This window comes from Balaenoptera borealis (assembly GCF_965194805.1).
Source record: "Balaenoptera borealis genome assembly, chromosome: 10".
Classification (NCBI taxonomy): Eukaryota; Metazoa; Chordata; class Mammalia; order Artiodactyla; family Balaenopteridae; genus Balaenoptera; species Balaenoptera borealis.
The window spans coordinates 40,010,163-40,036,075 of NC_138874.1; positions in this window are offsets into that span (position 1 = coordinate 40,010,163).

Sequence of the window (25,913 nt, forward strand, 5' to 3'; positions counted from 1 at the left end):
GAGAAATGAGGTGCGTTTTAGAAACCTTTCCCGGTCACACGGTGTACCATCTTCTGGGTTTCTCGTGCATGTTTTCGACGTAGGAAGATGCCCTTGAACCTGGAGATTTGGGACCCATGGGATGGGTACCACGCCGTATTACTTTAAAGGGTCTGCGTTTGCTCACCCAACCTCACCAAACCTCTCAGCCCCAAGAGTGTCCACCCTTATGTCTCAGTCATCTGTGGGTCTAGATATGGTCAATCCAGGTGGCATCGCAGCCCCTGAACGAATTTTGTAAGAATTTCTCTCTCTTTCACTGTCTTTGTTTCACGGGTTTTTTAAAGTAATTGATTTTTATAATGGGGTTTAGCTGCTTTGCACTGCTGTGTTTATGCCGCTTTACACCTACTTGACTCACTTACAGAGAGATATCACTACATAGGTTTTAAGATTCTTACTAGTCAGATATATTCTTGGGCGGTGAATAGGGGGCGTTGAGTCCAGTTCACTGAGCAAGGAGTAGGTCTTGTCTATTACATATTGGGTTTATGGAACGGTATCTGAGCTAATTTGAAACCCTTGTTTTATGCATCACCCCACCTCACCTTTCCCGTTAAGCAGCCATAGTGTGTTTTCTAAACGTGCGACTCTGTTCTGTTTTGTAATTCAGTTCAAGGGTAGCGGTTTTTACATTCCCTCTGTAAGTGATATCTTATGATAAGTGTCTTTTTCTGTGTGACTTATTTCACTTAGAATCGTCGTACCTAAATCCACTCATCATGCTGCTCCTAGCCTTATGACGTTGATTTCATGGCTGAGTGATATTCCATTGTACATAAGGACCACAACTTCTTTATCCATTCTTCTCTTTCCTGGGATGTTTAAGGTGTAACGAAGTGGAGGTTCTTGTCAACAGAGCAGCCCTAAACTTTGGGGTGCCTGTGTCTTGCTGATTTTTAGTTTTCCCAATTTATACGCCCATGAGTGGAAGTGCCCTATGCTCTCTAAGCTGAGTTTTTTAGATGTTTCAGGACACACCGTACACTTCTCCAGAGTGGCTGTTGGCAATTTACAGCCCGCCCATCAGCGTAGCAAGGCTCCCATTTCTCCATGGCCTGTCCTGCATTTCTGGTTTTGACACTTTATTCAGCATGGCCCTTTTGACCGATGGGAAGCGAGACTTCTTTGTAGCGCTGATTTGCCTTTCCAGGTTGCTTGGTTGGCCAAAAAGGGCGTATGCGTTTTTTCCTGAATATATTCAGGAAAAAACGCATACGCCCTTTTTGGCCAAGGGCATCATTGTCGAGGTTTTGCCGCTTTTCCTGTGCTTTAAAGGCGATTCGAATCTACCTCCTGAAATCGGTTTCCTGCAATTCTGCCTTGCTTTCAAATCCTCTTCGTAGCCTTCCCTCCATATATTTGTGGACGAGAGTTATCATTTCTAACTCTGCAGGTTTGTGAATTGCAGTGCCCCTGAGCTCCATTTTTCAACTCGCTTTCTTGGGAGCTGGCCGCAAAAGCGCAGGATTGCTTCAGGCCCTATTCTGGCTCCAGGCGGCAGGCTGAGCCTGTGGTTAATTCTGCTTCCTGATGGGAAAATAGAGTGACCTGTGCCTGTCCCAACACCTAGAGCTAGTCTCTCATTGGTTCCCCCTCTTCCCGTTCATCCTCAGGACAAATTGCAACGTGTTCGGAACAGGAGGTTAAAGGTGCTGATTCTCCAAGGAGGGAGATTGCTAGTAAAGCGGCTGGAATGGCGAACCGGAGCACAAGGAGATGAGAAATGAGGTGCGTTTTAGAAACCTTTCCCGGTCACACGGTGTACCATCTTCTGGGTTTCTCGTGCATGTTTTCGACGTAGGAAGATGCCCTTGAACCTGGAGATTTGGGACCCATGGGATGGGTACCACGCCGTATTACTTTACAGGGTCTGCGTTAGCTCACCCAACCTCACCAAACCTCTCAGCCCCAAGAGTGTCCACCCTTATGTCTCAATCAGCTGTGGGTCTAGATATGGTCAATCCAGGTGGCATCGCAGCCCCTGAACGAATTTTGTAAGAATTTCTCTCTCTTTCACTGTCTTTGTTTCACGGGTTTTTAAAAGTAATTGATTTTTATAATAGGGTTTAGCTGCTTTGCACTGCTGTGTTTATGCCGCTTTTCACCCACTTGACTCACTTACAGAGAGATATCAATACATAGGTTTTAAGATTCTTACTAGTCAGATATATTCTTGGGCGGTGAATAGGGGGCGTTGAGTCCAGTTCACTGAGCAAGGAGTAGGTCTTGTCTATTACATATTGGGTTTATGGAACGGTATCTGAGCTAATTTGAAACCCTTGTTTTATGCATCACCCCACCTCACCTTTCCCGTTAAGCAGCCATAGTGTGTTTTCTAAACGTGCGACTCTGTTCTGTTTTGTAATTCAGTTCAAGGGTAGCGGTTTTTACATTCTCTCTGTAAGTGATATCTTATGATAAGTGTCTTTTTCTGTGTGACTTATTTCACTTAGAATCGTCGTACCTAAATCCACTCATCATGCTGCTCCTAGCCTTATGACGTTGATTTCATGGCTGAGTGATATTCCATTGTACATAAGGACCACAACTTCTTTATCCATTCTTCTCTTTCCTGGGATGTTTAAGGTGTAACGAAGTGGAGGTTCTTGTCAACAGAGCAGCCCTAAACTTTGGGGTGCCTGTGTCTTGCTGATTTTTAGTTTTCCCAATTTATACGCCCATGAGTGGAAGTGCCCTATGCTCTCTAAGCTGAGTTTTTTAGATGTTTCAGGACACACCGTACACTTCTCCAGAGTGGCTGTTGGCAATTTACAGCCCGCCCATCAGCGTAGCAAGGCTCCCATTTCTCCATGGCCTGTCCTGCATTTCTGGTTTTGACACTTTATTCAGCATGGCCCTTTTGACCGATGGGAAGCGAGACTTCTTTGTAGCGCTGATTTGCCTTTCCAGGTTGCTTGGTTGGCCAAAAAGGGCGTATGCGTTTTTTCCTGAATATATTCAGGAAAAAACGCATACGCCCTTTTTGGCCAAGGGCATCATTGTCGAGGTTTTGCCGCTTTTCCTGTGCTTTAAAGGCGATTCGAATCTACCTCCTGAAATCGGTTTCCTGCAATTCTGCCTTGCTTTCAAATCCTCTTCGTTGCCTTCCCTCCATATATTTGTGGACGAGAGTTATCATTTCTAACTCTGCAGGTTTGTGAATTGCAGTGCCCCTGAGCTCCATTTTTCAACTCGCTTTCTTGGGAGCTGGCCGCAAAAGCACAGGATTGCTTCAGGCCCTATTCTGGCTCCGGGCGGCAGGCTGAGCCTGTGGTTAATTCTGCTTCCTGATGGGAAAATAGAGTGACCTGTGCCTGTCCCAACACCTAGAGCTAGTCTCTCATTGGTTCCCCCTCTTCCCGTTCATCCTCAGGACAAATTGCAACGTGTTCGGAACAGGAGGTTAAAGGTGCTGATTCTCCAAGGAGGGAGATTGCTAGTAAAGCGGCTGGAATGGCGAACCGGAGCACAAGGAGATGAGAAATGAGGTGCGTTTTAGAAACCTTTCCCGGTCACACGGTGTACCATCTTCTGGGTTGCTCGTGCATGTTTTCGACGTAGGAAGATGCCCTTGACCCTGCAGATTTGGGACCCATGGGATGGGTACCACGCCGTATTAGTTTACAGGGTCTGCGTTAGCTCACCCAACCTCACCAAACCTCTCAGCCCCAAGAGTGTCCACCCTTATGTCTCAATCAGCTGTGGGTCTAGATATGGTCAATCCAGGTGGCATCGCAGCCCCTGAACGAATTTTGTAAGAATTTCTCTCTCTTTCACTGTCTTTGTTTCACGGGTTTTTAAAAGTAATTGATTTTTATAATAGGGTTTAGCTGCTTTGCACTGCTGTGTTTATGCCGCTTTACACCCACTTGACTCACTTACAGAGAGATATCAATACATAGGTTTTAAGATTCTTACTAGTCAGATATATTCTTGGGCGGTGAATAGGGGGCGTTGAGTCCAGTTCACTGAGCAAGGAGTAGGTCTGGTCTATTACATATTGGGTTTATGGAACGGTATCTGAGCTAATTTGAAACCCTTGTTTTATGCATCACCCCACCTCACCTTTCCCGTTAAGCAGCCATAGTGTGTTTTCTAAACGTGCGACTCTGTTCTGTTTTGTAATTCAGTTCAAGGGTAGCGGTTTTTACATTCTCTCTGTAAGTGATATCTTATGATAAGTGTCTTTTTCTGTGTGACTTATTTCACTTAGAATCGTCGTACCTAAATCCACTCATCATGCTGCTCCTAGCCTTATGACGTTGATTTCATGGCTGAGTGATATTCCATTGTACATAAGGACCACAACTTCTTTATCCATTCTTCTCTTTCCTGGGATGTTTAAGGTGTAACGAAGTGGAGGTTCTTGTCAACAGAGCAGCCCTAAACTTTGGGGTGCCTGTGTCTTGCTGATTTTTAGTTTTCCCAATTTATACGCCCATGAGTGGAAGTGCCCTATGCTCTCTAAGCTGAGTTTTTTAGATGTTTCAGGACACACCGTACACTTCTCCAGAGTGGCTGTTGGCAATTTACAGCCCGCCCATCAGCGTAGCAAGGCTCCCATTTCTCCATGGCCTGTCCTGCATTTCTGGTTTTGACACTTTATTCAGCATGGCCCTTTTGACCGATGGGAAGCGAGACTTCTTTGTAGCGCTGATTTGCCTTTCCAGGTTGCTTGGTTGGCCAAAAAGGGCGTATGCGTTTTTTCCTGAATATATTCAGGAAAAAACGCATACGCCCTTTTTGGCCAAGGGCATCATTGTCGAGGTTTTGCCGCTTTTCCTGTGCTTTAAAGGCGATTCGAATCTACCTCCTGAAATCGGTTTCCTGCAATTCTGCCTTGCTTTCAAATCCTCTTCGTTGCCTTCCCTCCATATGTTTGTGGACGAGAGTTATCATTTCTAACTCTGCAGGTTTGTGAATTGCAGTGCCCCTGAGCTCCATTTTTCAACTCGCTTTCTTGGGAGCTGGCCGCAAAAGCGCAGGATTGCTTCAGGCCCTATTCTGGCTCCGGGCGGCAGGCTGAGCCTGTGGTTAATTCTTCTTCCTGATGGGAAAATAGAGTGACCTGTGCCTGTCCTAACACCTAGAGCTAGTCTCTCATTGGTTCCCCCTCTTCCCGTTCATCCTCAGGACAAATTGCAACGTGTACGGAACAGGAGGTTAAAGGTGCTGATTCTCCAAGGAGGGAGATTGCTAGTAAAGCGGCTGGAATGGCGAACCGGAGCACAAGGAGATGAGAAATGAGGTGCGTTTTAGAAACCTTTCCCGGTCACACGGTGTACCATCTTCTGGGTTGCTCGTGCATGTTTTTGACGTAGGAAGATGCCCTTGAACCTGGAGATTTGGGACCCATGGGATGGGTACCACGCCGTATTACTTTAAAGGGTCTGTGTTTGCTCACCCAACCTCACCAAACCTCTCAGCCCCAAGAGTGTCCACCCTTATGTCTCAGTCATCTGTGGGTCTAGATATGGTCAATCCAGGTGGCATCGCAGCCCCTGAACGAATTATGTAAAAATTTCTCTCTCTTTCACTGTCTTTGTTTCACGGGTTTTTTAAAGTAATTGATTTTTATAATGGGGTTTAGCTGCTTTGCACTGCTGTGTTTATGCCGCTTTACACCTACTTGACTCACTTACAGAGAGATATCAATACATAGGTTTTATGATTCTTACTAGTCAGATATATTCTTGGGTGGTGAATAGGGGGCGTTGAGTCCAGTTCACTGAGCAAGGAGTAGGTCTTGTCTATTACATATTGGGTTTATGGAACGGTATCTGAGCTAATTTGAAACCCTTGTTTTATGCATCACCCCACCTCACCTTTCCCGTTAAGCAGCCATAGTGTGTTTTCTAAACGTGCGACTCTGTTCTGTTTTGTAATTCAGTTCAAGGGTAGCGGTTTTTACATTCCCTCTGTAAGTGATATCTTATGATAAGTGTCTTTTTCTGTGTGACTTATTTCACTTAGAATCGTCGTACCTAAATCCACTCATCATGCTGCTCCTAGCCTTATGACGTTGATTTCATGGCTGAGTGATATTCCATTGTACATAAGGACCACAACTTCTTTATCCATTCTTCTCTTTCCTGGGATGTTTAAGGTGTAACGAAGTGGAGGTTCTTGTCAACAGAGCAGCCCTAAACTTTGGGGTGCCTGTGTCTTGCTGATTTTTAGTTTTCCCAATTTATACGCCCATGAGTGGAAGTGCCCTATGCTCTCTAAGCTGAGTTTTTTAGATGTTTCAGGACACACCGTACACTTCTCCAGAGTGGCTGTTGGCAATTTACAGCCCGCCCATCAGCGTAGCAAGGCTCCCATTTCTCCATGGCCTGTCCTGCATTTCTGGTTTTGACACTTTATTCAGCATGGACCTTTTGACCGATGGGAAGCGAGACTTCTTTGTAGCGCTGATTTGCCTTTCCAGGTTGCTTGGTTGGCCAAAAAGGGCGTATGCGTTTTTTCCTGAATATATTCAGGAAAAAACGCATACGCCCTTTTTGGCCAAGGGCATCATTGTCGAGGTTTTGCCGCTTTTCCTGTGCTTTAAAGGCGATTCGAATCTACCTCCTGAAATCGGTTTCCTGCAATTCTGCCTTGCTTTCAAATCCTCTTCGTAGCCTTCCCTCCATATATTTGTGGACGAGAGTTATCATTTCTAACTCTGCAGGTTTGTGAATTGCAGTGCCCCTGAGCTCCATTTTTCAACTCGCTTTCTTGGGAGCTGGCCGCAAAAGCGCAGGATTGCTTCAGGCCCTATTCTGGCTCCGGGCGGCAGGCTGAGCCTGTGGTTAATTCTGCTTCCTGATGGGAAAATAGAGTGACCTGTGCCTGTCCCAACACCTAGAGCTAGTCTCTCATTGGTTCCCCCTCTTCCCGTTCATCCTCAGGACAAATTGCAACGTGTTCGGAACAGGAGGTTAAAGGTGCTGATTCTCCAAGGAGGGAGATTGCTAGTAAAGCGGCTGGAATGGCGAACCGGAGCACAAGGAGATGAGAAATGAGGTGCGTTTTAGAAACCTTTCCCGGTCACACGGTGTACCATCTTCTGGGTTTCTCGTGCATGTTTTCGACGTAGGAAGATGCCCTTGAACCTGGAGATTTGGGACCCATGGGATGGGTACCACGCCGTATTACTTTACAGGGTCTGCGTTAGCTCACCCAACCTCACCAAACCTCTCAGCCCCAAGAGTGTCCACCCTTATGTCTCAATCAGCTGTGGGTCTAGATATGGTCAATCCAGGTGGCATCGCAGCCCCTGAACGAATTTTGTAAGAATTTCTCTCTCTTTCACTGTCTTTGTTTCACGGGTTTTTAAAAGTAATTGATTTTTATAATAGGGTTTAGCTGCTTTGCACTGCTGTGTTTATGCCGCTTTTCACCCACTTGACTCACTTACAGAGAGATATCAATACATAGGTTTTAAGATTCTTACTAGTCAGATATATTCTTGGGCGGTGAATAGGGGGCGTTGAGTCCAGTTCACTGAGCAAGGAGTAGGTCTTGTCTATTACATATTGGGTTTATGGAACGGTATCTGAGCTAATTTGAAACCCTTGTTTTATGCATCACCCCACCTCACCTTTCCCGTTAAGCAGCCATAGTGTGTTTTCTAAACGTGCGACTCTGTTCTGTTTTGTAATTCAGTTCAAGGGTAGCGGTTTTTACATTCTCTCTGTAAGTGATATCTTATGATAAGTGTCTTTTTCTGTGTGACTTATTTCACTTAGAATCGTCGTACCTAAATCCACTCATCATGCTGCTCCTAGCCTTATGACGTTGATTTCATGGCTGAGTGATATTCCATTGTACATAAGGACCACAACTTCTTTATCCATTCTTCTCTTTCCTGGGATGTTTAAGGTGTAACGAAGTGGAGGTTCTTGTCAACAGAGCAGCCCTAAACTTTGGGGTGCCTGTGTCTTGCTGATTTTTAGTTTTCCCAATTTATACGCCCATGAGTGGAAGTGCCCTATGCTCTCTAAGCTGAGTTTTTTAGATGTTTCAGGACACACCGTACACTTCTCCAGAGTGGCTGTTGGCAATTTACAGCCCGCCCATCAGCGTAGCAAGGCTCCCATTTCTCCATGGCCTGTCCTGCATTTCTGGTTTTGACACTTTATTCAGCATGGCCCTTTTGACCGATGGGAAGCGAGACTTCTTTGTAGCGCTGATTTGCCTTTCCAGGTTGCTTGGTTGGCCAAAAAGGGCGTATGCGTTTTTTCCTGAATATATTCAGGAAAAAACGCATACGCCCTTTTTGGCCAAGGGCATCATTGTCGAGGTTTTGCCGCTTTTCCTGTGCTTTAAAGGCGATTCGAATCTACCTCCTGAAATCGGTTTCCTGCAATTCTGCCTTGCTTTCAAATCCTCTTCGTTGCCTTCCCTCCATATATTTGTGGACGAGAGTTATCATTTCTAACTCTGCAGGTTTGTGAATTGCAGTGCCCCTGAGCTCCATTTTTCAACTCGCTTTCTTGGGAGCTGGCCGCAAAAGCGCAGGATTGCTTCAGGCCCTATTCTGGCTCCGGGCGGCAGGCTGAGCCTGTGGTTAATTCTTCTTCCTGATGGGAAAATAGAGTGACCTGTGCCTGTCCTAACACCTAGAGCTAGTCTCTCATTGGTTCCCCCTCTTCCCGTTCATCCTCAGGACAAATTGCAACGTGTACGGAACAGGAGGTTAAAGGTGCTGATTCTCCAAGGAGGGAGATTGCTAGTAAAGCGGCTGGAATGGCGAACCGGAGCACAAGGAGATGAGAAATGAGGTGCGTTTTAGAAACCTTTCCCGGTCACACGGTGTACCATCTTCTGGGTTGCTCGTGCATGTTTTTGACGTAGGAAGATGCCCTTGAACCTGGAGATTTGGGACCCATGGGATGGGTACCACGCCGTATTACTTTAAAGGGTCTGTGTTTGCTCACCCAACCTCACCAAACCTCTCAGCCCCAAGAGTGTCCACCCTTATGTCTCAGTCATCTGTGGGTCTAGATATGGTCAATCCAGGTGGCATCGCAGCCCCTGAACGAATTTTGTAAAAATTTCTCTCTCTTTCACTGTCTTTGTTTCACGGGTTTTTTAAAGTAATTGATTTTTATAATGGGGTTTAGCTGCTTTGCACTGCTGTGTTTATGCCGCTTTACACCTACTTGACTCACTTACAGAGAGATATCAATACATAGGTTTTATGATTCTTACTAGTCAGATATATTCTTGGGTGGTGAATAGGGGGCGTTGAGTCCAGTTCACTGAGCAAGGAGTAGGTCTTGTCTATTACATATTGGGTTTATGGAACGGTATCTGAGCTAATTTGAAACCCTTGTTTTATGCATCACCCCACCTCACCTTTCCCGTTAAGCAGCCATAGTGTGTTTTCTAAACGTGCGACTCTGTTCTGTTTTGTAATTCAGTTCAAGGGTAGCGGTTTTTACATTCCCTCTGTAAGTGATATCTTATGATAAGTGTCTTTTTCTGTGTGACTTATTTCACTTAGAATCGTCGTACCTAAATCCACTCATCATGCTGCTCCTAGCCTTATGACGTTGATTTCATGGCTGAGTGATATTCCATTGTACATAAGGACCACAACTTCTTTATCCATTCTTCTCTTTCCTGGGATGTTTAAGGTGTAACGAAGTGGAGGTTCTTGTCAACAGAGCAGCCCTAAACTTTGGGGTGCCTGTGTCTTGCTGATTTTTAGTTTTCCCAATTTATACGCCCATGAGTGGAAGTGCCCTATGCTCTCTAAGCTGAGTTTTTTAGATGTTTCAGGACACACCGTACACTTCTCCAGAGTGGCTGTTGGCAATTTACAGCCCGCCCATCAGCGTAGCAAGGCTCCCATTTCTCCATGGCCTGTCCTGCATTTCTGGTTTTGACACTTTATTCAGCATGGCCCTTTTGACCGATGGGAAGCGAGACTTCTTTGTAGCGCTGATTTGCCTTTCCAGGTTGCTTGGTTGGCCAAAAAGGGCGTATGCGTTTTTTCCTGAATATATTCAGGAAAAAACGCATACGCCCTTTTTGGCCAAGGGCATCATTGTCGAGGTTTTGCCGCTTTTCCTGTGCTTTAAAGGCGATTCGAATCTACCTCCTGAAATCGGTTTCCTGCAATTCTGCCTTGCTTTCAAATCCTCTTCGTTGCCTTCCCTCCATATATTTGTGGACGAGAGTTATCATTTCTAACTCTGCAGGTTTGTGAATTGCAGTGCCCCTGAGCTCCATTTTTCAACTCGCTTTCTTGGGAGCTGGCCGCAAAAGCGCAGGATTGCTTCAGGCCCTATTCTGGCTCCGGGCGGCAGGCTGAGCCTGTGGTTAATTCTGCTTCCTGATGGGAAAATAGAGTGACCTGTGCCTGTCCCAACACCTAGAGCTAGTCTCTCATTGGTTCCCCCTCTTCCCGTTCATCCTCAGGACAAATTGCAACGTGTTCGGAACAGGAGGTTAAAGGTGCTGATTCTCCAAGGAGGGAGATTGCTAGTAAAGCGGCTGGAATGGCGAACCGGAGCACAAGGAGATGAGAAATGAGGTGCGTTTTAGAAACCTTTCCCGGTCACACGGTGTACCATCTTCTGGGTTGCTCGTGCATGTTTTCGACGTAGGAAGATGCCCTTGACCCTGCAGATTTGGGACCCATGGGATGGGTACCACGCCGTATTAGTTTACAGGGTCTGCGTTAGCTCACCCAACCTCACCAAACCTCTCAGCCCCAAGAGTGTCCACCCTTATGTCTCAATCAGCTGTGGGTCTAGATATGGTCAATCCAGGTGGCATCGCAGCCCCTGAACGAATTTTGTAAGAATTTCTCTCTCTTTCACTGTCTTTGTTTCACGGGTTTTTAAAAGTAATTGATTTTTATAATAGGGTTTAGCTGCTTTGCACTGCTGTGTTTATGCCGCTTTACACCCACTTGACTCACTTACAGAGAGATATCAATACATAGGTTTTAAGATTCTTACTAGTCAGATATATTCTTGGGCGGTGAATAGGGGGCGTTGAGTCCAGTTCACTGAGCAAGGAGTAGGTCTGGTCTATTACATATTGGGTTTATGGAACGGTATCTGAGCTAATTTGAAACCCTTGTTTTATGCATCACCCCACCTCACCTTTCCCGTTAAGCAGCCATAGTGTGTTTTCTAAACGTGCGACTCTGTTCTGTTTTGTAATTCAGTTCAAGGGTAGCGGTTTTTACATTCTCTCTGTAAGTGATATCTTATGATAAGTGTCTTTTTCTGTGTGACTTATTTCACTTAGAATCGTCGTACCTAAATCCACTCATCATGCTGCTCCTAGCCTTATGACGTTGATTTCATGGCTGAGTGATATTCCATTGTACATAAGGACCACAACTTCTTTATCCATTCTTCTCTTTCCTGGGATGTTTAAGGTGTAACGAAGTGGAGGTTCTTGTCAACAGAGCAGCCCTAAACTTTGGGGTGCCTGTGTCTTGCTGATTTTTAGTTTTCCCAATTTATACGCCCATGAGTGGAAGTGCCCTATGCTCTCTAAGCTGAGTTTTTTAGATGTTTCAGGACACACCGTACACTTCTCCAGAGTGGCTGTTGGCAATTTACAGCCCGCCCATCAGCGTAGCAAGGCTCCCATTTCTCCATGGCCTGTCCTGCATTTCTGGTTTTGACACTTTATTCAGCATGGCCCTTTTGACCGATGGGAAGCGAGACTTCTTTGTAGCGCTGATTTGCCTTTCCAGGTTGCTTGGTTGGCCAAAAAGGGCGTATGCGTTTTTTCCTGAATATATTCAGGAAAAAACGCATACGCCCTTTTTGGCCAAGGGCATCATTGTCGAGGTTTTGCCGCTTTTCCTGTGCTTTAAAGGCGATTCGAATCTACCTCCTGAAATCGGTTTCCTGCAATTCTGCCTTGCTTTCAAATCCTCTTCGTTGCCTTCCCTCCATATGTTTGTGGACGAGAGTTATCATTTCTAACTCTGCAGGTTTGTGAATTGCAGTGCCCCTGAGCTCCATTTTTCAACTCGCTTTCTTGGGAGCTGGCCGCAAAAGCGCAGGATTGCTTCAGGCCCTATTCTGGCTCCGGGCGGCAGGCTGAGCCTGTGGTTAATTCTTCTTCCTGATGGGAAAATAGAGTGACCTGTGCCTGTCCTAACACCTAGAGCTAGTCTCTCATTGGTTCCCCCTCTTCCCGTTCATCCTCAGGACAAATTGCAACGTGTACGGAACAGGAGGTTAAAGGTGCTGATTCTCCAAGGAGGGAGATTGCTAGTAAAGCGGCTGGAATGGCGAACCGGAGCACAAGGAGATGAGAAATGAGGTGCGTTTTAGAAACCTTTCCCGGTCACACGGTGTACCATCTTCTGGGTTGCTCGTGCATGTTTTTGACGTAGGAAGATGCCCTTGAACCTGGAGATTTGGGACCCATGGGATGGGTACCACGCCGTATTACTTTAAAGGGTCTGTGTTTGCTCACCCAACCTCACCAAACCTCTCAGCCCCAAGAGTGTCCACCCTTATGTCTCAGTCATCTGTGGGTCTAGATATGGTCAATCCAGGTGGCATCGCAGCCCCTGAACGAATTTTGTAAAAATTTCTCTCTCTTTCACTGTCTTTGTTTCACGGGTTTTTAAAAGTAATTGATTTTTATAATAGGGTTTAGCTGCTTTGCACTGCTGTGTTTATGCCGCTTTTCACCCACTTGACTCACTTACAGAGAGATATCAATACATAGGTTTTAAGATTCTTACTAGTCAGATATATTCTTGGGCGGTGAATAGGGGGCGTTGAGTCCAGTTCACTGAGCAAGGAGTAGGTCTTGTCTATTACATATTGGGTTTATGGAACGGTATCTGAGCTAATTTGAAACCCTTGTTTTATGCATCACCCCACCTCACCTTTCCCGTTAAGCAGCCATAGTGTGTTTTCTAAACGTGCGACTCTGTTCTGTTTTGTAATTCAGTTCAAGGGTAGCGGTTTTTACATTCTCTCTGTAAGTGATATCTTATGATAAGTGTCTTTTTCTGTGTGACTTATTTCACTTAGAATCGTCGTACCTAAATCCACTCATCATGCTGCTCCTAGCCTTATGACGTTGATTTCATGGCTGAGTGATATTCCATTGTACATAAGGACCACAACTTCTTTATCCATTCTTCTCTTTCCTGGGATGTTTAAGGTGTAACGAAGTGGAGGTTCTTGTCAACAGAGCAGCCCTAAACTTTGGGGTGCCTGTGTCTTGCTGATTTTTAGTTTTCCCAATTTATACGCCCATGAGTGGAAGTGCCCTATGCTCTCTAAGCTGAGTTTTTTAGATGTTTCAGGACACACCGTACACTTCTCCAGAGTGGCTGTTGGCAATTTACAGCCCGCCCATCAGCGTAGCAAGGCTCCCATTTCTCCATGGCCTGTCCTGCATTTCTGGTTTTGACACTTTATTCAGCATGGCCCTTTTGACCGATGGGAAGCGAGACTTCTTTGTAGCGCTGATTTGCCTTTCCAGGTTGCTTGGTTGGCCAAAAAGGGCGTATGCGTTTTTTCCTGAATATATTCAGGAAAAAACGCATACGCCCTTTTTGGCCAAGGGCATCATTGTCGAGGTTTTGCCGCTTTTCCTGTGCTTTAAAGGCGATTCGAATCTACCTCCTGAAATCTGTTTCCTGCAATTCTGCCTTGCTTTCAAATCCTCTTCGTTGCCTTCCCTCCATATATTTGTGGACGAGAGTTATCATTTCTAACTCTGCAGGTTTGTGAATTGCAGTGCCCCTGAGCTCCATTTTTCAACTCGCTTTCTTGGGAGCTGGCCGCAAAAGCGCAGGATTGCTTCAGGCCCTATTCTGGCTCCGGGCGGCAGGCTGAGCCTGTGGTTAATTCTTCTTCCTGATGGGAAAATAGAGTGACCTGTGCCTGTCCTAACACCTAGAGCTAGTCTCTCATTGGTTCCCCCTCTTCCCGTTCATCCTCAGGACAAATTGCAACGTGTACGGAACAGGAGGTTAAAGGTGCTGATTCTCCAAGGAGGGAGATTGCTAGTAAAGCGGCTGGAATGGCGAACCGGAGCACAAGGAGATGAGAAATGAGGTGCGTTTTAGAAACCTTTCCCGGTCACACGGTGTACCATCTTCTGGGTTGCTCGTGCATGTTTTTGACGTAGGAAGATGCCCTTGAACCTGGAGATTTGGGACCCATGGGATGGGTACCACGCCGTATTACTTTAAAGGATCTGTGTTTGCTCACCCAACCTCACCAAACCTCTCAGCCCCAAGAGTGTCCACCCTTATGTCTCAGTCATCTGTGGGTCTAGATATGGTCAATCCAGGTGGCATCGCAGCCCCTGAACGAATTTTGTAAAAATTTCTCTCTCTTTCACTGTCTTTGTTTCACGGGTTTTTTAAAGTAATTGATTTTTATAATGGGGTTTAGCTGCTTTGCACTGCTGTGTTTATGCCGCTTTACACCTACTTGACTCACTTACAGAGAGATATCAATACATAGGTTTTATGATTCTTACTAGTCAGATATATTCTTGGGTGGTGAATAGGGGGCGTTGAGTCCAGTTCACTGAGCAAGGAGTAGGTCTTGTCTATTACATATTGGGTTTATGGAACGGTATCTGAGCTAATTTGAAACCCTTGTTTTATGCATCACCCCACCTCACCTTTCCCGTTAAGCAGCCATAGTGTGTTTTCTAAACGTGCGACTCTGTTCTGTTTTGTAATTCAGTTCAAGGGTAGCGGTTTTTACATTCCCTCTGTAAGTGATATCTTATGATAAGTGTCTTTTTCTGTGTGACTTATTTCACTTAGAATCGTCGTACCTAAATCCACTCATCATGCTGCTCCTAGCCTTATGACGTTGATTTCATGGCTGAGTGATATTCCATTGTACATAAGGACCACAACTTCTTTATCCATTCTTCTCTTTCCTGGGATGTTTAAGGTGTAACGAAGTGGAGGTTCTTGTCAACAGAGCAGCCCTAAACTTTGGGGTGCCTGTGTCTTGCTGATTTTTAGTTTTCCCAATTTATACGCCCATGAGTGGAAGTGCCCTATGCTCTCTAAGCTGAGTTTTTTAGATGTTTCAGGACACACCGTACACTTCTCCAGAGTGGCTGTTGGCAATTTACAGCCCGCCCATCAGCGTAGCAAGGCTCCCATTTCTCCATGGCCTGTCCTGCATTTCTGGTTTTGACACTTTATTCAGCATGGCCCTTTTGACCGATGGGAAGCGAGACTTCTTTGTAGCGCTGATTTGCCTTTCCAGGTTGCTTGGTTGGCCAAAAAGGGCGTATGCGTTTTTTCCTGAATATATTCAGGAAAAAACGCATACGCCCTTTTTGGCCAAGGGCATCATTGTCGAGGTTTTGCCGCTTTTCCTGTGCTTTAAAGGCGATTCGAATCTACCTCCTGAAATCGGTTTCCTGCAATTCTGCCTTGCTTTCAAATCCTCTTCGTTGCCTTCCCTCCATATATTTGTGGACGAGAGTTATCATTTCTAACTCTGCAGGTTTGTGAATTGCAGTGCCCCTGAGCTCCATTTTTCAACTCGCTTTCTTGGGAGCTGGCCGCAAAAGCGCAGGATTGCTTCAGGCCCTATTCTGGCTCCGGGCGGCAGGCTGAGCCTGTGGTTAATTCTGCTTCCTGATGGGAAAATAGAGTGACCTGTGCCTGTCCCAACACCTAGAGCTAGTCTCTCATTGGTTCCCCCTCTTCCCGTTCATCCTCAGGACAAATTGCAACGTGTTCGGAACAGGAGGTTAAAGGTGCTGATTCTCCAAGGAGGGAGATTGCTAGTAAAGCGGCTGGAATGGCGAACCGGAGCACAAGGAGATGAGAAATGAGGTGCGTTTTAGAAACCTTTCCCGGTCACACGGTGTACCATCTTCTGGGTTGCTCGTGCATGTTTTCGACGTAGGAAGATGCCCTTGACCCTGCAGATTTGGGACCCATGGGATGGGTACCACGCCGTATTAGTTTACAGGGTCTGCGTTAGCTCACCCAACCTCACCAAACCTCTCAGCCCCAAGAGTGTCCACCCTTATGTCTCAATCAGCTGTGGGTCTAGATATGGTCAATCCAGGTGGCATCGCAGCCCCTGAACGAATTTTGTAAGAATTTCTCTCTCTTTCACTGTCTTTGTTTCACGGGTTTTTAAAAGTAATTGATTTTTATAATAGGGTTTAGCTGCTTTGCACTGCTGTGTTTATGCCGCTTTACACCCACTTGACTCACTTACAGAGAGATATCAATACATAGGTTTTAAGATTCTTACTAGTCAGATATATTCTTGGGCGGTGAATAGGGGGCGTTGAGTCCAGTTCACTGAGCAAGGAGTAGGTCTGGTCTATTACATATTGGGTTTATGGAACGGTATCTGAGCTAATTTGAAACCCTTGTTTTATGCATCACCCCACCTCACCTTTCCCGTTAAGCAGCCATAGTGTGTTTTCTAAACGTGCGACTCTGTTCTGTTTTGTAATTCAGTTCAAGGGTAGCGGTTTTTACATTCTCTCTGTAAGTGATATCTTATGATAAGTGTCTTTTTCTGTGTGACTTATTTCACTTAGAATCGTCGTACCTAAATCCACTCATCATGCTGCTCCTAGCCTTATGACGTTGATTTCATGGCTGAGTGATATTCCATTGTACATAAGGACCACAACTTCTTTATCCATTCTTCTCTTTCCTGGGATGTTTAAGGTGTAACGAAGTGGAGGTTCTTGTCAACAGAGCAGCCCTAAACTTTGGGGTGCCTGTGTCTTGCTGATTTTTAGTTTTCCCAATTTATACGCCCATGAGTGGAAGTGCCCTATGCTCTCTAAGCTGAGTTTTTTAGATGTTTCAGGACACACCGTACACTTCTCCAGAGTGGCTGTTGGCAATTTACAGCCCGCCCATCAGCGTAGCAAGGCTCCCATTTCTCCATGGCCTGTCCTGCATTTCTGGTTTTGACACTTTATTCAGCATGGCCCTTTTGACCGATGGGAAGCGAGACTTCTTTGTAGCGCTGATTTGCCTTTCCAGGTTGCTTGGTTGGCCAAAAAGGGCGTATGCGTTTTTTCCTGAATATATTCAGGAAAAAACGCATACGCCCTTTTTGGCCAAGGGCATCATTGTCGAGGTTTTGCCGCTTTTCCTGTGCTTTAAAGGCGATTCGAATCTACCTCCTGAAATCGGTTTCCTGCAATTCTGCCTTGCTTTCAAATCCTCTTCGTTGCCTTCCCTCCATATGTTTGTGGACGAGAGTTATCATTTCTAACTCTGCAGGTTTGTGAATTGCAGTGCCCCTGAGCTCCATTTTTCAACTCGCTTTCTTGGGAGCTGGCCGCAAAAGCGCAGGATTGCTTCAGGCCCTATTCTGGCTCCGGGCGGCAGGCTGAGCCTGTGGTTAATTCTTCTTCCTGATGGGAAAATAGAGTGACCTGTGCCTGTCCTAACACCTAGAGCTAGTCTCTCATTGGTTCCCCCTCTTCCCGTTCATCCTCAGGACAAATTGCAACGTGTACGGAACAGGAGGTTAAAGGTGCTGATTCTCCAAGGAGGGAGATTGCTAGTAAAGCGGCTGGAATGGCGAACCGGAGCACAAGGAGATGAGAAATGAGGTGCGTTTTAGAAACCTTTCCCGGTCACACGGTGTACCATCTTCTGGGTTGCTCGTGCATGTTTTTGACGTAGGAAGATGCCCTTGAACCTGGAGATTTGGGACCCATGGGATGGGTACCACGCCGTATTACTTTAAAGGGTCTGTGTTTGCTCACCCAACCTCACCAAACCTCTCAGCCCCAAGAGTGTCCACCCTTATGTCTCAGTCATCTGTGGGTCTAGATATGGTCAATCCAGGTGGCATCGCAGCCCCTGAACGAATTTTGTAAAAATTTCTCTCTCTTTCACTGTCTTTGTTTCACGGGTTTTTAAAAGTAATTGATTTTTATAATAGGGTTTAGCTGCTTTGCACTGCTGTGTTTATGCCGCTTTTCACCCACTTGACTCACTTACAGAGAGATATCAATACATAGGTTTTAAGATTCTTACTAGTCAGATATATTCTTGGGCGGTGAATAGGGGGCGTTGAGTCCAGTTCACTGAGCAAGGAGTAGGTCTTGTCTATTACATATTGGGTTTATGGAACGGTATCTGAGCTAATTTGAAACCCTTGTTTTATGCATCACCCCACCTCACCTTTCCCGTTAAGCAGCCATAGTGTGTTTTCTAAACGTGCGACTCTGTTCTGTTTTGTAATTCAGTTCAAGGGTAGCGGTTTTTACATTCTCTCTGTAAGTGATATCTTATGATAAGTGTCTTTTTCTGTGTGACTTATTTCACTTAGAATCGTCGTACCTAAATCCACTCATCATGCTGCTCCTAGCCTTATGACGTTGATTTCATGGCTGAGTGATATTCCATTGTACATAAGGACCACAACTTCTTTATCCATTCTTCTCTTTCCTGGGATGTTTAAGGTGTAACGAAGTGGAGGTTCTTGTCAACAGAGCAGCCCTAAACTTTGGGGTGCCTGTGTCTTGCTGATTTTTAGTTTTCCCAATTTATACGCCCATGAGTGGAAGTGCCCTATGCTCTCTAAGCTGAGTTTTTTAGATGTTTCAGGACACACCGTACACTTCTCCAGAGTGGCTGTTGGCAATTTACAGCCCGCCCATCAGCGTAGCAAGGCTCCCATTTCTCCATGGCCTGTCCTGCATTTCTGGTTTTGACACTTTATTCAGCATGGCCCTTTTGACCGATGGGAAGCGAGACTTCTTTGTAGCGCTGATTTGCCTTTCCAGGTTGCTTGGTTGGCCAAAAAGGGCGTATGCGTTTTTTCCTGAATATATTCAGGAAAAAACGCATACGCCCTTTTTGGCCAAGGGCATCATTGTCGAGGTTTTGCCGCTTTTCCTGTGCTTTAAAGGCGATTCGAATCTACCTCCTGAAATCTGTTTCCTGCAATTCTGCCTTGCTTTCAAATCCTCTTCGTTGCCTTCCCTCCATATATTTGTGGACGAGAGTTATCATTTCTAACTCTGCAGGTTTGTGAATTGCAGTGCCCCTGAGCTCCATTTTTCAACTCGCTTTCTTGGGAGCTGGCCGCAAAAGCGCAGGATTGCTTCAGGCCCTATTCTGGCTCCGGGCGGCAGGCTGAGCCTGTGGTTAATTCTGCTTCCTGATGGGAAAATAGAGTGACCTCTGCCTGTCCCAACACCTAGAGCTAGTCTCTCATTGGTTCCCCCTCTTCCCGTTCATCCTCAGGACAAATTGCAACGTGTACGGAACAGGAGGTTAAAGGTGCTGATTCTCCAAGGAGGGAGATTGCTAGTAAAGCGGCTGGAATGGCGAACCGGAGCACAAGGAGATGAGAAATGAGGTGCGTTTTAGAAACCTTTCCCGGTCACACGGTGTACCATCTTCTGGGTTGCTCGTGCATGTTTTTGACGTAGGAAGATGCCCTTGAACCTGGAGATTTGGGACCCATGGGATGGGTACCACGCCGTATTACTTTAAAGGATCTGTGTTTGCTCACCCAACCTCACCAAACCTCTCAGCCCCAAGAGTGTCCACCCTTATGTCTCAGTCATCTGTGGGTCTAGATATGGTCAATCCAGGTGGCATCGCAGCCCCTGAACGAATTTTGTAAAAATTTCTCTCTCTTTCACTGTCTTTGTTTCACGGGTTTTTTAAAGTAATTGATTTTTATAATGGGGTTTAGCTGCTTTGCACTGCTGTGTTTATGCCGCTTTACACCTACTTGACTCACTTACAGAGAGATATCAATACATAGGTTTTATGATTCTTACTAGTCAGATATATTCTTGGGTGGTGAATAGGGGGCGTTGAGTCCAGTTCACTGAGCAAGGAGTAGGTCTTGTCTATTACATATTGGGTTTATGGAACGGTATCTGAGCTAATTTGAAACCCTTGTTTTATGCATCACCCCACCTCACCTTTCCCGTTAAGCAGCCATAGTGTGTTTTCTAAACGTGCGACTCTGTTCTGTTTTGTAATTCAGTTCAAGGGTAGCGGTTTTTACATTCCCTCTGTAAGTGATATCTTATGATAAGTGTCTTTTTCTGTGTGACTTATTTCACTTAGAATCGTCGTACCTAAATCCACTCATCATGCTGCTCCTAGCCTTATGACGTTGATTTCATGGCTGAGTGATATTCCATTGTACATAAGGACCACAACTTCTTTATCCATTCTTCTCTTTCCTGGGATGTTTAAGGTGTAACGAAGTGGAGGTTCTTGTCAACAGAGCAGCCCTAAACTTTGGGGTGCCTGTGTCTTGCTGATTTTTAGTTTTCCCAATTTATACGCCCATGAGTGGAAGTGCCCTATGCTCTCTAAGCTGAGTTTTTTAGATGTTTCAGGACACACCGTACACTTCTCCAGAGTGGCTGTTGGCAATTTACAGCCCGCCCATCAGCGTAGCAAGGCTCCCATTTCTCCATGGCCTGTCCTGCATTTCTGGTTTTGACACTTTATTCAGCATGGCCCTTTTGACCGATGGGAAGCGAGACTTCTTTGTAGCGCTGATTTGCCTTTCCAGGTTGCTTGGTTGGCCAAAAAGGGCGTATGCGTTTTTTCCTGAATATATTCAGGAAAAAACGCATACGCCCTTTTTGGCCAAGGGCATCATTGTCGAGGTTTTGCCGCTTTTCCTGTGCTTTAAAGGCGATTCGAATCTACCTCCTGAAATCGGTTTCCTGCAATTCTGCCTTGCTTTCAAATCCTCTTCGTAGCCTTCCCTCCATATATTTGTGGACGAGAGTTATCATTTCTAACTCTGCAGGTTTGTGAATTGCAGTGCCCCTGAGCTCCATTTTTCAACTCGCTTTCTTGGGAGCTGGCCGCAAAAGCGCAGGATTGCTTCAGGCCCTATTCTGGCTCCGGGCGGCAGGCTGAGCCTGTGGTTAATTCTGCTTCCTGATGGGAAAATAGAGTGACCTGTGCCTGTCCCAACACCTAGAGCTAGTCTCTCATTGGTTCCCCCTCTTCCCGTTCATCCTCAGGACAAATTGCAACGTGTTCGGAACAGGAGGTTAAAGGTGCTGATTCTCCAAGGAGGGAGATTGCTAGTAAAGCGGCTGGAATGGCGAACCGGAGCACAAGGAGATGAGAAATGAGGTGCGTTTTAGAAACCTTTCCCGGTCACACGGTGTACCATCTTCTGGGTTTCTCGTGCATGTTTTCGACGTAGGAAGATGCCCTTGACCCTGGAGATTTGGGACCCATGGGATGGGTACCACGCCGTATTACTTTACAGGGTCTGCGTTAGCTCACCCAACCTCACCAAACCTCTCAGCCCCAAGAGTGTCCACCCTTATGTCTCAATCAGCTGTGGGTCTAGATATGGTCAATCCAGGTGGCATCGCAGCCCCTGAACGAATTTTGTAAGAATTTCTCTCTCTTTCACTGTCTGTGTTTCACGGGTTTTTAAAAGTAATTGATTTTTATAATAGGGTTTAGCTGCTTTGCACTGCTGTGTTTATGCCGCTTTACACCCACTTGACTCACTTACAGAGAGATATCAATACATAGGTTTTAAGATTCTTACTAGTCAGATATATTCTTGGGCGGTGAATAGGGGGCGTTGAGTCCAGTTCACTGAGCAAGGAGTAGGTCTTGTCTATTACATATTGGGTTTATGGAACGGTATCTGAGCTAATTTGAAACCCTTGTTTTATGCATCACCCCACCTCACCTTTCCCGTTAAGCAGCCATAGTGTGTTTTCTAAACGTGCGACTCTGTTCTGTTTTGTAATTCAGTTCAAGGGTAGCGGTTTTTACATTCCCTCTGTAAGTGATATCTTATGATAAGTGTCTTTTTCTGTGTGACTTATTTCACTTAGAATCGTCGTACCTATATCCACTCATCATGCTGCTCCTAGCCTTATGACGTTGATTTCATGGCTGAGTGATATTCCATTGTACATAAGGACCACAACTTCTTTATCCATTCTTCTCTTTCCTGGGATGTTTAAGGTGTAACGAAGTGGAGGTTCTTGTCATCAGAGCAGCCCTAAACTTTGGGGTGCCTGTGTCTTGCTGATTTTTAGTTTTCCCAATTTATACGCCCATGAGTGGAAGTGCCCTATGCTCTCTAAGCTGAGTTTTTTAGATGTTTCAGGACACACCGTACACTTCTCCAGATTGGCTGTTGGCAATTTACAGCCCGCCCATCAGCGTAGCAAGGCTCCCATTTCTCCATGGCCTGTCCTGCATTTCTGGTTTTGACACTTTATTCAGCATGGCCCTTTTGACCGATGGGAAGCGAGACTTCTTTGTAGCGCTGATTTGCCTTTCCAGGTTGCTTGGTTGGCCAAAAAGGGCGTATGCGTTTTTTCCTGAATATATTCAGGAAAAAACGCATACGCCCTTTTTGGCCAAGGGCATCATTGTCGAGGTTTTGCCGCTTTTCCTGTGCTTTAAAGGCGATTCGAATCTACCTCCTGAAATCTGTTTCCTGCAATTCTGCCTTGCTTTCAAATCCTCTTCGTAGCCTTCCCTCCATATATTTGTGGACGAGAGTTATCATTTCTAACATTGCAGGTTTGTGAATTGCAGTGCCCCTGAGCTCCATTTTTCAACTCGCTTTCTTGGGAGCTGGCCGCAAAAGCGCAGGATTGCTTCAGGCCCTATTCTGGCTCCAGGCGGCAGGCTGAGCCTGTGGTTAATTCTGCTTCCTGATGGGAAAATAGAGTGACCTGTGCCTGTCCCAACACCTAGAGCTAGTCTCTCATTGGTTCCCCCTCTTCCCGTTCATCCTCAGGACAAATTGCAACGTGTTCGGAACAGGAGGTTAAAGGTGCTGATTCTCCAAGGAGGGAGATTGCTAGTAAAGCGGCTGGAATGGCGAACCGGAGCACAAGGAGATGAGAAATGAGGTGCGTTTTAGAAACCTTTCCCGGTCACACGGTGTACCATCTTCTGGGTTTCTCGTGCATATTTCCGACGTAGGAAGATGCCCTTGAACCTGGAGATTTGGGACCCATGGGATGGGTACCACGCCGTATTACTTTACAGGGTCTGCGTTAGCTCACCCAACCTCACCAAACCTCTCAGCCCCAAGAGTGTCCACCCTTATGTCTCAATCAGCTGTGGGTCTAGATATGGTCAATCCAGGTGGCATCGCAGCCCCTGAACGAATTTTGTAAGAATTTCTCTCTCTTTCACTGTCTTTGTTTCACGGGTTTTTAAAAGTAATTGATTTTTATAATAGGGTTTAGCTGCTTTGCACTGCTGTGTTTATGCCGCTTTTCACCCACTTGACTCACTTACAGAGAGATATCAATACATAGGTTTTAAGATTCTTACTAGTCAGATATATTCTTGGGCGGTGAATAGGGGGCGTTGAGTCCAGTTCACTGAGCAAGGAGTAGGTCTTGTCTATTACATATTGGGTTTATGGAACGGTATCTGAGCTAATTTGAAACCCTTGTTTTATGCATCACCCCACCTCACCTTTCCCGTTAAGCAGCCATAGTGTGTTTTCTAAACGTGCGACTCTGTTCTGTTTTGTAATTCAGTTCAAGGGTAGTGGTTTTTACATTCTCTCTGTAAGTGATATCTTATGATAAGTGTCTTTTTCTGTGTGACTTATTTCACTTAGAATCGTCGTACCTAAATCCACTCATCATGCTGCTCCTAGCCTTATGACGTTGATTTCATGGCTGAGTGATATTCCATTGTACATAAGGACCACAACTTCTTTATCCATTCTTCTCTTTCCTGGGATGTTTAAGGTGTAACGAAGTGGAGGTTCTTGTCAACAGAGCAGCCCTAAACTTTGGGGTGCCTGTGTCTTGCTGATTTTTAGTTTTCCCAATTTATACGCCCATGAGTGGAAGTGCCCTATGCTCTCTAAGCTGAGTTTTTTAGATGTTTCAGGACACACCGTACACTTCTCCAGAGTGGCTGTTGGCAATTTACAGCCCGCCCATCAGCGTAGCAAGGCTCCCATTTCTCCATGGCCTGTCCTGCATTTCTGGTTTTGACACTTTATTCAGCATGGCCCTTTTGACCGATGGGAAGCGAGACTTCTTTGTAGCGCTGATTTGCCTTTCCAGGTTGCTTGGTTGGCCAAAAAGGGCGTATGCGTTTTTTCCTGAATATATTCAGGAAAAAACGCATACGCCCTTTTTGGCCAAGGGCATCATTGTCGAGGTTTTGCCGCTTTTCCTGTGCTTTAAAGGCGATTCGTATCTACCTCCTGAAATCTGTTTCCTGCAATTCTGCCTTGCTTTCAAATCCTCTTCGTTGCCTTCCCTCCATATATTTGTTGACGAGAGTTATCATTTCTAACTCTGCAGGTTTGTGAATTGCAGTGCCCCTGAGCTCCATTTTTCAACTCGCTTTCTTGGGAGCTGGCCGCAAAAGCGCAGGATTGCTTCAGGCCCTATTCTGGCTCCGGGCGGCAGGCTGAGCCTGTGGTTAATTCTGCTTCCTGATGGGAAAATAGAGTGACCTGTGCCTGTCCCAACACCTAGAGCTAGTCTCTCATTGGTTCCCCCTCTTCCCGTTCATCCTCAGGACAAATTGCAACGTGTACGGAACAGGAGGTTAAAGGTGCTGATTCTCCAAGGAGGGAGATTGCTAGTAAAGCGGCTGGAATGGCGAACCGGAGCACAAGGAGATGAGAAATGAGGTGCGTTTTAGAAACCTTTCCCGGTCACACGGTGTACCATCTTCTGGGTTTCTCGTGCATGTTTTCGACGTAGGAAGATGCCCTTGAACCTGGAGATTTGGGACCCATGGGATGGGTACCACGCCGTATTACTTTACAGGGTCTGCGTTAGCTCACCCAACCTCACCAAACCTCTCAGCCCCAAGAGTGTCCACCCTTATGTCTCAATCAGCTGTGGGTCTAGATATGGTCAATCCAGGTGGCATCGCAGCCCCTGAACGAATTTTGTAAGAATTTCTCTCTCTTTCACTGTCTTTGTTTCACGGGTTTTTAAAAGTAATTGATTTTTATAATAGGGTTTAGCTGCTTTGCACTGCTGTGTTTATGCCGCTTTTCACCCACTTGACTCACTTACAGAGAGATATCAATACATAGGTTTTAAGATTCTTACTAGTCAGATATATTCTTGGGCGGTGAATAGGGGGCGTTGAGTCCAGTTCACTGAGCAAGGAGTAGGTCTTGTCTATTACATATTGGGTTTATGGAACGGTATCTGAGCTAATTTGAAACCCTTGTTTTATGCATCACCCCACCTCACCTTTCCCGTTAAGCAGCCATAGTGTGTTTTCTAAACGTGCGACTCTGTTCTGTTTTGTAATTCAGTTCAAGGGTAGCGGTTTTTACATTCTCTCTGTAAGTGATATCTTATGATAAGTGTCTTTTTCTGTGTGACTTATTTCACTTAGAATCGTCGTACCTAAATCCACTCATCATGCTGCTCCTAGCCTTATGACGTTGATTTCATGGCTGAGTGATATTCCATTGTACATAAGGACCACAACTTCTTTATCCATTCTTCTCTTTCCTGGGATGTTTAAGGTGTAACGAAGTGGAGGTTCTTGTCAACAGAGCAGCCCTAAACTTTGGGGTGCCTGTGTCTTGCTGATTTTTAGTTTTCCCAATTTATACGCCCATGAGTGGAAGTGCCCTATGCTCTCTAAGCTGAGTTTTTTAGATGTTTCAGGACACACCGTACACTTCTCCAGAGTGGCTGTTGGCAATTTACAGCCCGCCCATCAGCGTAGCAAGGCTCCCATTTCTCCATGGCCTGTCCTGCATTTCTGGTTTTGACACTTTATTCAGCATGGCCCTTTTGACCGATGGGAAGCGAGACTTCTTTGTAGCGCTGATTTGCCTTTCCAGGTTGCTTGGTTGGCCAAAAAGGGCGTATGCGTTTTTTCCTGAATATATTCAGGAAAAAACGCATACGCCCTTTTTGGCCAA